This window comes from Mauremys mutica, chromosome 13 (assembly GCF_020497125.1).
Source record: "Mauremys mutica isolate MM-2020 ecotype Southern chromosome 13, ASM2049712v1, whole genome shotgun sequence".
Lineage (NCBI taxonomy): Eukaryota > Metazoa > Chordata > Testudines > Geoemydidae > Mauremys > Mauremys mutica.
In genome coordinates, this window is record NC_059084.1 from 55,781,725 (window position 1) to 55,794,837 (window position 13,113).

Consider the following 13,113-nt stretch of genomic DNA (forward strand, 5'->3'; position numbering starts at 1 on the left):
TGGGCTCCTCTAGGTTTGGGCATTGGGCAGCTATATGCCCTATCTCTCCACATGCATAGCATCGGTACCCTCCTCGGGGCAGCCCCTTAATTTTGGGGGTGTGGGGCCTTACCCCCCGAGTCTCTCTCTCCCAGTCCCCAGGTCCCTCCGAGTACTTTGGCTGCTCTTCGTCCTCCTTCTTCCCTGCCATAGTTCGGCCTGGAGCTATGGCAACTCGGGCCCTTGGTACGTAGCCTTGCCTCCTATCCTGGCGCCTCCCTTCCCCAGTGATCCGAGAGAGTTCCTGTGCTGCTAGACGTCTCTCTACAAGGGCAACTAGCTCATCATAGGAGGAGGGATCATTTTGACTGACCCATCCTCGTATGTCTGGCGGTAGCCCTCTCATGTAGCTGTCCACCACTATGGTTTCTACGACTTCCTCCGGCCGGCGGGTCTCGGGGCACAGCCACTTCCGGGCCAGATGGATCAGGTCAAACAGCTGGGACCTCGGGGCTTTGTTGGCTCGGTATTTCCACTCATGGAACCTCTGCGCCCTTATAGCTGTCGTCACGCCAGACCTTGCCAGGATCTCCGCCTTTAGCTGGGAGTAATCGGAAGCTGCTTCTGTTGCCATATCAAAATACGCTTTCTGTGCCTCCCCACACAGAAAAGGTGCCAGGATACTGGCCCACTGGTCTTGGGGCCAGGCCTCCCGCCGGGCCGTCCTCTCAAACGCAAGGAGATACGCCTCCACGTCATCATCCACTGTCATCTTCTGTAAGTAGCGGCTGGCGTGCAGGGGCCGAGTCCCATGGGGGCCGTGCGTTAGGGTGGTCAGGGCCTTTAGCTGGTTCACAACCTCATGCAAGGTGGCTCGATCCTGAGCCGCCTGGCTCATCAGGAGTTGATTTGTCTCCTGCTGCATTCGTACCGCCTCCTGCTGGGCAGCCATCTGCACCCTGGTAGCTTCTTGCTGGGCCGCAGTGGCCTGCACCAATGCCTTCACTACATCTTCCATTTTTTTTTTTTGGGGTGCTTTTACCCTGCTCCGAGACGGTTTGCCGCAAAGTCTCACTCACATCCCACTTCTGACACCATGTGTGGCAAAGTCCCGTCTCAGTCTCCCCAGCCTCTGCTGTTTTTAGCTCTGGTGAGACCGGCTAGGGTAATGCAGTCCCCCTTAGGACTCAGGGGAAGTCTGTTCCCTGTCTTTTCACCAGTCTTAAAGTATTTTTTTACCCTGCCTTGTAGGAGAGCGTCCTGCCGCTCTGCCTGGGGAGGCTTGCTGCTTCGACACTCCTGGTAGCCAGATTCCTTCTCTCTCTGCTTTCCCCCCCCCTTCCTTCCTCCCAGGAAGGGGTTTAAAAAGGTCTCAGGCAGCTCCAAGTTGGAACCAGCTGATCCTAATTACCCTCAGGTAGCTCCCCTCAGCTGATTCTAATTTGCTACCTTGGTAACCCTTTCTCAGCTGAACCTGCTTGAGCTGTAGTTGCCTCCCAGTTGATAAGGAGGAGGGCCTTTTAACCCTCTGGGACTGACTCCTCCTCCCCCCCTGGCAACTGTCTGTCCTGAGTTTATCACATATGTCAGGCTCTCAAAAGGCAGCCCAGACCTACTCCTAGTCTCTCTCAATTCACAGGGTTTTGGAACCCATGTCCCTTGTCTAGCAAGTGCCACTTAGTTAAAGATAATCTAGGCATGGCCCAATATCTAAATAAATACTTTGCCTCGGTCTTTAATAAGGCTAATGAGGAGCTTAGGGATAATGGAAGGATGACAATTGGGAATGAAGCAGCAAAGAATCCTGCGGCACCTTATAGACTAACAGACGTTTTGCAGCATGAGCTTTCGTGGGTGAATACCCACTTCTTCGGATGCATTCACCCACGAAAGCTCATGCTGCAAAACATCTGTTAGTCTATAAGGTGCCACAGGATTCTTTGCTGCTTCTACAGAACCAGACTAACACGGCTACCCCTCTGATAATTGGGAATGAGGATATGAAGGTAGATATTACCACATCCGAGGTAGAAGCCAAACTCGAACAGCTTAATGGGACTAAATCGGAGGGCCCAGATAATCTTCATCCAAGAATATTAAAGGAACTGGCACATGAAATTGCAAGCCCATTAGCAAGAATTTTTAATGAATCGGTAAACTCAGGGGTTGTACCGTACGACTGGAGAATTGCTAACATAGTTCCTATTTTTAAGAAAGGAAAAAAAAGTGATCCGAGTAACTATAGGCCTGTTAGTTTGATATCTGTAGTATGTAAGGTCTTGGAAAATTTTTTGAAGGAGAGGGTAGTTAAGGACATTGAGGTCAATGGTAATTGGGACAAAATACAACATGGTTTTACAAATGTAGATCGTGCCAAACCAACTTGATCTCCTTCTTTGAGAAAGTAACAGATTTTTTAGACAAAGGAAATGCGGTGGATCTAATTTACCTCGATTTCAGTAAGGCATTTGACACGGTTCCACATGGGGAATTATTAGTTAAATTGGAAAAGATGGGGATAAATATGAAAATTGAAAGGTGGATAAGGAACTGGTTAAAGGGGAGACTACAAAGGGTCATACTGAAAGGTGAACTGTCAGGCTGGAAGGAGGTTACTAGTGGAATTCCTCAGGGATCAGTTTTGGGACCAATTTTATTTAACCTTTTTATTACTGACCTTGGCATAAAAAGCGAGAATGTGCTAATAAAGTTTGCGGGTGACACAAAGCTGGGAGGTATTGCTAATACAGAGAAGGACCGGGATATCATACAGGAAGATCTGGATGTCCTTGTAAACTGGAGTAATCGTAATAGAATGAAATTTAATAGTGAAAAGTGCAAGGTCATGCATTTAGGGATTAATAACAAGAATTGGGGACGCATCAGTTGGAAGTAATAGAGGAGGAGAAGGACCTCGGAGTATTGGTTGATCACAGGATGACTATGAGCTGCCAATGTGATATGGCCATAAAAAAAGCTAATGCGGTTTTAGGATGTATCAGGTGATGAATTTCCAGCAAAGATAAGGAGGTGTTAGTACCGTTATACAAGGCACTGGTGAGACCTCATCTGCAATACTGTGTGCAGTTCTGGTCTCCCATGTTTAAGAAGGATGAATTCAAACTGGAACAGGTTCAGAGACGGGCTACTAGGATGATCCGAGGAATGGAAAACCTGTCTTATGAAAGAAGACTGAAAGAGCTTGGCTTGTTTAGCCTAACCAAAAGAAGGTTGAGGGGGGATATGATTGCTCTTTATAAATATATCAGAGGGATTAATATTAGGGAGGGAGAGGAATTATTTAAGCTTAGTAACAGTGTGGACACAAGAACAAATGGATATAAACTGGACACTAGGAAGTTTAGACTTGAAATTAGACGAAGGTTTCTAACCATTAGAGGAGTGAAGTTCTGGAACAGCCTTCCAAGGGGACTAGTGGGGGCAAAAGACATATCTGGCTTTAAGACTAAGCTTGATAAATTTATGGAGGGGATGGTATGATGGGATAGCCTAATTTTGGCAATTAATTTGGCAATTGATCTTTGATTATCAGCAGGTAAGTATGCCCAGTGGTCTGTGATGGGATGTTAGATGGGTTGGGATCTGAGTTACTACAGAGAATTCTTTCCTGGGTGCTGGCTGGTGAGTCTTGCCCACATGCTCAGGGTTTAACTGATCGCCATATTTGGGGTCGGGAAGGAATTTTCCTCCAGGGCAGATTGGCAGAGGCCCTGGCGGTTTTTCGCCTTCCTCTGCAGCACGGGGCACGGGTCACTTCTGGAGGATTCTCTGCAGCTTGAGGTCTTCAAACCCCAATTTGGGGACTTTAATAACTCAGACATAGGCTAGGGGTTTGTTATAGAAGTGGATGGGTGGGATTCTGTGGCCTGCATTGTGCAGGAGGTCAGACTAGATGATCATAATGGTCCCTTCTGACCTTAAAGTCTATGAGTCTATGAGTCTATGAGTTGATGGTGAGTCCCTCTGTCATAAAACAGTTCTACTGGCCTTGATTCACATAATCAGGGTAACAACACTTCATTCTTCCTGCGCCAAAAACAGAGAAACTAGGGATCCCACAGCAGCCAAAGTGACCATTTGGGCAGCTGTGGGCTCATGCTAGGTGGGGTGAGTGTGCCTGTGCAAACAAGACCAGCCTCTGAAGTTCTTTTCCACAACTCACCACCAGATGTCAGGGTAGAGCTCATCCTGACTCTGCTTACACAAACAAACATGCACAGAAATCCCTCCTTCCAGTATCCCTATGCCATTGAGAGTCATCTGAGCTTTTGATGGGATTTCAGTGGCCTCAGGTTTTTCCCACACCCCTCTCCTCCTACTCAGCCTTCAGATTTTGCTCAAGAATCTATGAGTAAATGATTCCTTCCTTCCTTCCTTCCTTCCTTCCTTCCATAGCCATTTACCACCTGTAAATAGACAAAAAACCTTCAGGATACATTCAGAAATCAAGGCACAAACCCCACAATGGTTGTGTGTACTATAACTAGATTTCACAAACCAAGTATCAAGTGTGAACTCCTCAAACACTGTAACAGCCTTAACATGGAGTCATGGAGAATCCCCTTAGATACTCTGGTTTATCTCTCATCCCAGGCAAATCTGTCCTTGTGATAGCCAGCCCATTACACCAAAAATCACAATAATATTCAGGTTACTCCCAGCCCCAAAGGACCAGTCACTTACCCCAGGTCATTTTACATCTTGGATCACACACCAAAGACAACTCTTGTAGACTATCCTGAACTATCTAAAGATTTATTTACTACGAAAAAGAAATGAAAGGTATTTATGAGGTTAAGGCAGGTAAACATTCATCCACAAATGAGTTGCAGTCTTGGGTGTCAAAAGGTGATGGAATCTGTTGTAATATGCTAGCTCTACATGTCATTTATGGATCACTCAAGCTAAGCAGCATGGGGATCTCTTGCTTATGCTAAGAAATATTGCCCTCTCCAAATTTCAAGCAACAATCCCCCCCTTCTCATCATGTTCTTCCCATCTCTGTCTCCTTCTTCCAATATGAAAATTCCAAGGGTACATTTCTGCCCCTCAGAGAGAGGCCAGACACTCAACGGCATCCCATGGGAGGTCTTCTCTCTTCAGAGAATCACTCTTATCCAGCAGGGAAAGAAGAACCTATCATTTAGATGCCTGGATGTGCAATATACATCAGTACAGACATCACCCCTTGTTGTATTATTCCACTGCTGCCAGCTGCATATGGTTCTGGTGCCCCATGGGTCAAGCGTTAGTTCTGGTGATCAACAGGTGTGAGTTCATGCCTTTCAGGGGGCACTTTTCATTTGTGCTGGAGGACTTGATCTACCAGAATCTGGCTAATCTGCTCTCTCCTTTACTAATGGCACAGCAGACCAAGGGGTACATGTGCTCTGTCTGCCACTTTCAAATCACAGAAGCCATTTAGATGGTCAGTTTCTCCCTAATTTTCATGACATCCAATTCCTTTAGGCACCTTGCACAGGAATGTGGGTGGGGATTGAGGGTCCCTAGCGGATCTGTGATGGGGTGAGGAGCTGTTGTAATAATTGAGCCTGAGAATGTACCCCAATATTAAGATCAATTCTACAGAGTAAAAGTTGACAAAATTTCCAGTCACACATAGCGATAAATGTTGATGGGGAAAGGTGCAAAAGTGAGACAGAGACTGAATTAGTCCAAACAAACAGGTCCCTGGATATCACTCAAGGCCCATGTCAAGATCATGCCTGGTGAACAAGAGAAGTGAGGGACTGGAAATCAATGGACCAAAATTAGTCTGTGGGAAATTAGGCCTCACTGGTGACCAAAACAATGAGTGGAGGGGCTATTTCACCCATCACTTCCTTTGGGGTCCTTGAAAAAGGGGACAAATTTGTGAGAAAAAAGGCAGAGGAGAGGAAGCGAATGCAACAATTGCTGACCTAATGACGAGGAAGAAGTGAGCTTTATCATCATGGCTGCCAGCCTGGCCATCTCCTGGGAGCACAGGATCCAACATGACAACACCGGGCCACCTTCATCCTAATCCCAAGAGATGTTTTGACCACACCAGTTCATAGAGAGGGACCCCACTGATATGGCCATCTCCACCAGCTTCTGCAAAACCCCAACCACCACTTCGGGTGGGAGACTTTGTTGCCTCCCCTGCCCCACAGATGTCATTTCCCTTCCTCACCTGATTTTTATCTCGTCTCTCTCTCTCCTTTTGTCCTTCTATCTAGGAAGAGTCTCTTAGCTGGCCAAGTCTGCATATTTTGCAACATGGCTGTAAACCTGTGATTAAAGAGGCAGGCAAAAGCAGTGCCCTGAACACCCCAGGCTACTACAAGTTGCCAAGTCTCCGAGTGGCTGGTAAGATCGTGGGCCAGGCCTTTGTTTCTCCAGCTCTGAGGCTGTGAAGGAGAGTCACACCAGAGACAGAGGCTGCATTTTCTCTCTTTGCCGTTTTTCTCTTCCCCTCTCGTGTGTGTGTCTGCCGTGCAAATTCACTGGACTGTAAATACTACAGCAACAACAACAGCTCCAGCCCATCACAACTAACTACTTCTCTTTGTCCCCAAGGGACAGTTACCAGCATCTTTAATACCTTTTGTGAGACTGTCAGACAGGGAGATCTTCCTTCTGAAACCTCCGCCCAACTACAGGGAAAGGGAACAAGGAATGTAGTTAAAATAAAAACCTTAATACCTTACAAAGGTTTGAGCTGTTTGTCCTTCTTTTCTGTACCCTTAATAAAAGACTGAAAGGATTGTTAACGATGTGTTTGCCAGGGGACTGAGCAGGCTGAGGGTTCTGGATACCAAATCCCGGACCTGTTTAACATGGTTCAGACTTGGTCAGGGACAGGGTCACGTTAACTGCACTGACTCTCTGGGTCTATATATGCCATATAAATGACTGCAACAGAGCCCAGGCTGGGATAGCAGGCAGCTGTGGGTCCAGATCGGGGAGGGTGGCACCGGCAGAGTTGTGAGTTTCCAGGCTAGGACTAGATTAGGCAGGTGCCAGTGGGTCAGGACTCAGGGTGCATCTACACAGCAAACGAAGGTGTGATTGCAGCACGGGTGGACATTCCTACACTAGCGTTAATCTAGGGTAAGACTAGCAGTGGGTACATGTTGACATGGACTGCAGCATGGGGTGGCCACCAGAGTACTTACCAGGGTCGCCAGTGGGCTGATACTGCGGTGGATACCCCATGGTGAAGTTTGTGCCACCCGCTATCATTGTCCACACTAGCTAGATTGAACCTGCCACACTTGTGCCCATTGGCACTACAATCACATCTATACTTGCTGTGTCGATGCAGTGTTAGATATTTATGTGGAGCCCAGGGCCTTAGCAGGACATGGATTGTTTTTTCCCCACTCACACCTGCCTGCTGGGCCACTGATTATGGGGCTCCAGCAGAGCTGTGGGGGATGGGAACCTGTAGTCATAATTGGGCCTACAAATTTAGCCTAATTTTAAGCTCAAGTGTGAAGAGTGAAAGTTTACGAACCTTCCAATCACATATAACAATAGAGGTTGATGGGGAAAGGTGCAAAAGTGAGACAGACTGAATTAGCCTAAACAGACAGGCCCCCTGAGATCAGTCAAGGTCTGTGTTAAGATCTTGCCTGGTAAACAGGAGAAGTGCGGGACTGGAAATCAATGGGCCAAAATTGATGTGTGGGAAATTAGACCTCACTGGTGAACAAACTAATGAAGGGAGGGGCCATTCCACCCATCCCTCCCTTTTGGGAAACTCAAAATAGGGGGCAAGTTCAGGAGCAAAATTAATGGAGGAAAGGAAGCAAATGCAACAATTACTGACCGAATGAAGGGGAAGGAGAGAACGTTACCATCTTAGCCGCTACCCCAACCATCTCCTGGGACCATGGGATACAGCATGACACCACTGGGCCGCCTTCATCCTACACCTTCACCAACGTCAGCTAATCCCAACCAGTACCTGGGACAGGAGACTTTATTTCCCTGCCTGCCATGTGCCTTTCCTCTGCCCACTGGATTCTTTCCTTCTATCTAGTAAGCGTCTGTCTGAGCTGGCCAAGACTGTATATTCCACAACATTGCTGTGAGCCTGTTAAAAGCAATGCCCTGAACACCCCAGGTGAGTGCAAGTTGCCAGATCTCTGAGGGGCTGGTAAGATCATGTGCCAGGCCTGGATTTCTCTAGCTGTGAGGGAGAGTCACACCATAGACGGAAGCTGCATTTTCTCTCTTTTCCATTCTTCTCTTTCCTCTCTCGTGTGTGTCTGGTGCGTTTTGTCTTCTAGGAAGCAGGACTGCATTGTAACAACCACAGCAATAACAACAGCTCCAGCCAGTCACAACTAACTCCTTCTCTTTGTTCCTAAAGGACAGTTATCACCATCTTTAAAATCATTTATGAGACTTTCAAAGAGGACGGGGCTTCCTTCTAAAGCCTCTCCACAAATCCAGGGAAAGGGAACAAGGGATTTCATTAAAATAAAAGCCTGAACACTTTACAGTTCAAAGGCTTGAGCTGTTTGTCCTTGTTTTCTGTAACCTTAATAAAACATTGAATGGGGTTTTTCTCCTTTTCTGTATCTTTAATGAAAGGTTGACAGGATTGTTAACAGTGTGTTTGCCATGGGACTGAGCAGGCCAAGGGCTCTGGATATCAAACCCCGAATCTTGTTTAACACTGTTTAATCCTGGACAATGGCAGGGTCATATTAACACCATAATCTCTCTGTATAAGATTTGGTGCAACTATAGGAGCTTGGTTGCAACAATGATCTGTATGGTCACACTTCATGTCAATAACATCACACATGGGCAATAAGAACATTCTGAGTGACCTTAAATACAATACAACACGAAAGAGATCAGATTCCTCCTGGATTTACCACTAAGTTACAGGCGTTAGGTGTGAGGGTGAAGGAGTTTGGGGTGTAGGCGGTGTTCTCATTGATCCTTCCGAGGGAAGGAGGGGTTCATAAATTCCAAGGCCAGAAGGGAACACTGTGATCATCTAGCCTGAACGAATGTGCAGCACAGGCCAGAGATCAGCTCTGAAACAATTCCTCTTTGAACTACAGCAGATCTTTTAACACAAATCCCATCTAGATTTAATGATTGACAGTGATGGAGACTCCACCACTATGAATGCTTGATAAGTTGTTCCAATAGTTAATCACCCTCACTGCCAAAAACATTTGCCTTATTTCTAGTTTGAATTGGTCTAGCTACAACTTCCAGCCATTGGATGGTATTATATCTTTGTCTGCTCGAGTGAAGAGCCCATTATCAAGTATTTGTTCCCCATTTTTGGTACTTATACAATGTGATCAAGTCACCCCTTCTCTTTGTTAAGATAGAGAGACTCAAGAAGATCAATATATCACTGTGAGGCAGGTTTTCTAATCCTTTAATCATTCTCGTGGCTCGTCTCTGAACCATCTCCAATTTAGCAACATTTTTCTTCAACCGTTGACACCAGAACTGGTCCCAGTATCCCAGCAGTGGTTGGCCCAGTGCCAAACACTCAGCTAAGGTGACTTCTGCTCTTAGGGGAGATTCCAAAATTTATGCATCCAAGGATCTCATTTGCCCTTTTGGCTCCAGCATTGTACCGGGAGCTTCTGTTGAGCTAATTATTCTCCATGACCTCTGTCAGGGTTCCCCCCCCCACTCTGAACGACCCCCTAAGCTTATATTCTATCAGTTTAGGTTAAAAACTTCCCCAAGGCACAAATTCCTTTCCTTGTCCTTGGATGGTATTACTGCCACCACTAAGTGATTTACACAAAAATTCAGGGTAGGGTCACTTGGAATCCGTATCCCCCCCAAAATATCACCCCAAGCCTCTTCATCCCCTTTCCTGGAGAGGCTTGAGAATAATATACCAACTAATTGCCTTAGCAATGTGAGTACAGATCAGACCCTTTATCTTTAGGACACTAAAATCCATCATGTTCTTAAAAGAAGAACTTTATTATAAAGAAAAAAGTTAAAGAATCACACCTGCAAAATCAGAATGGAAGGTAACTTTACAGGGTAATAAAAAGCTTTAAAACACAGAGGATTTCTCTCTGGACTCAGCTTCACAGTTATAAAAACAGGAACAAAACTACCTTTGTAGCATAGGAAAATTCACAATCTAAACCAAAAGATAACCTAATGCATTTCTTTGCCTTACTTACAATTTCTGAAATTTTAGATGGATCATTTCAGGTATATTTTCAGGAGATGTTGTACCTGCTTGGTCTCTCTCTCTCTTCGTTCGGAGAGGGAACAAACAAAGAGAGCTACAAACAAATTCTCCCCCCCTCCCAGATTTGAAAATATTTTCTTTCCTCATTCATCCTTCTGGTCAGGTGCTAATTAGGTGATTTGAGCTACTGAACCCCTTACTGGTAAAGCAATTCAGTACAACTGCCAAAGAGGGATTTTATGCTACCCTTTTCTTTATATTTATGACAACCTCCAAAGCTGTTTCAAAGTCACTACCTCTCAGGGTAGAGACCCCCATGTTATCAGTATGACCTCCATGGATTTGTTAACACAACTATAGTCAACCTGTGGAATTCTTTGCCAGAGGATGTTGTGAAGGCCAAGACTATGGTAAGGTTTAAAAAAGAACTAGATAAATTCATGGAGGATAGGTCCATCAGTAGCTATTAGCCAGGATGGGCAAGGCTAGTGTCCCAAGCCTGTGTTTGCCAGAGGCTGGGAATGAGCGACAGGGAATGGATCACTTCATGATAATCTGTTGGGTTCATTCCCTCTGCGGCACCTGGCACTGGCCACTGTCAGAAAACAGAATACTGGGCTAGATGGACCTTCGGTCTGACCCAGTACAGCCATTCTTATGTTCCTGGATATATGACTTCACATTTGGTCATATTAAATTTAGTTTGGACAGATAGATTTCAAAATTGATTTTAGACCAACTTGCATCTTCGGTAATAATAACTGTCCTCTTGACAGTACAATTTGCCAAGAAATGGTCTCAACCAGGATTTGAACCCAGGATCTGTCACAAGAAATATAAGAACCATATCTCTGAGAGACCTATAAGCAATGTACGTATAATACAGCATGGCTGACAAGTGACCTCTAATTGGCACTGCATGGCGCTCTCCTTGAACTGAACTCAGACCTTTTGCACCCCTTGTGTTAGGGGGCTTATTCCTTCACCCTCTCACTTCCCTGGTCCTTCTCACATGAACAGAGAGCAACAATACCCAAAGTCCAAAGGCGCAAACAATTTGATGTTTATTGGGGTGAACTTCCAGCAAGCATGATTCCAGTTTCCTTCCTTAGTGTCCCCCTTCCCAGCTCTGACACCACAGAGCCTTGCCTGTGTCCCTGTCCCTGTTCCCATCCCCCCTTTAGCAAAACATGATCCCAATTCCCACATCCGCAGTCCCTGTTCCCATTCCCCACCCCCTTTCCTGATTGACTGCAGACTATACAGTAAAACCTGAGTTTTGCTTAGCTATTCCTTAACCAATCATTTTACTGAAATTTAACTAACCAATCCCAATATATTGTAACATGGTTATTTAACCAATTATATCCCACCACCTTCACTGGTTTACACCCAACAAAATTAATTATACAGTAGACAGAAACAATTAGAGAACAAGACAGAGACCATGCAAATAAACATACAAAACAATACAGAAGTGAGGATTTCACAACTACATCTATATAGACATAAGGCTTCTCCAGTTGTGTCTATTGATAAGTGAGTTCTTGCCAGACAGGATGCGATCAAACTAAGTTTCCTTTTACATCCTCTAGGCTCTTCCCTTTCTCTGGAGGTGATAGGAATATCAGGACAGGTTTGTATTCCTAACAGCCCAATAGCACCTTATTGCAATGTGACTAGTTTGGAATGTGAGAATGTGACCATACACTTCCCAGCTTATTGCTGCCTAACTACATCTTAGCTGAAGGCCTTAGCCTGTCACAGTAAGAGAAGGCCATTCCACAGACAGTGATCTTGATTCTTTCTTTTATACCTCTATAACTAGCTAAGTGATAAGAATACACCTAAATTCTTAAAGTATAGGACTTGCAGACAGGCCTGAATATCTATATCCTAACACTCCACCCCTTTTTTTTTCTTTGTCTTTTGGGATCCTCCTGCCCACGTATCCCTGGAAAAGCATAGGACATATGGTGACGCATTTCCTGATAGGGCCAGGCATCAAGGTGGAAGGTGTCGATATTCCATTTGTCCCACTGCCCCTTGTGTAGTATAGTGCCCTGCACCTTCTCTCATATGGGCATATCACTTTTATTCCAATTAGTGTTCCAGACTTCCCATTATATTGGGCCCGGGTTGTCTTGCACACTGCGGGGTGGGAAGGGCTTACTACATTACTTATAGGTTATCTGCATATGCAGCATAACACAAGTACTGTTAACAATATACAATGCACAGAAACACCGAGTCCTGACCACTGCAGTATGGTCCCACGTCCGAGCCACAACCAAAACATTGCCTCTCCTCCTTCGACGGGGTTAAGATCTTAATGTGTCCAGTTGCTGGCAGTTGCAACAAGCTGCCTCTGCAGGTTTTACGTGCTTTTGTCCATATTATAAGTCCATTAAATGTCCACAGAGAAATGAGTTATTGTCCAAACCAACTTAACCTCTTGGTATGGAATCAGGCAGTATGCCCTGGTTTGATTATTCACAGCAATAAGATTTACAGATCCATTTGTGCACCAGAGTCCAGATAGCAGCATGTAGATGTGTGTAGTTTGGTTGGTGCTGGTGTAATTGTGCCCCCAGGAATATGTACATTTCCAGCAAAACACCTCATACACAGTACACCCAATTGTCTACCCCTTGCCATAGGTCATTGATCCTGCTCCTCCATAGTCATAGGAGACGGGCACAGCCAAACATTTTCTTTGATGTACACCATTTTTCACACCCCTCCATTGATTCTCAGTGAGCTCCTCCCCTTCTCATTATTCCCATAGGGTTTGTGGGGCCCATCTTAGTTGCTGTTCTATTTCCAGGCACCATAGTAGCCATTACACAGGTGCTGGCCTCCTAGCTGAGCATTTTACATTCCCATACACATCTTCCTTTCCCCCCAGGTCAGCCTTTTGAAGCCATCCC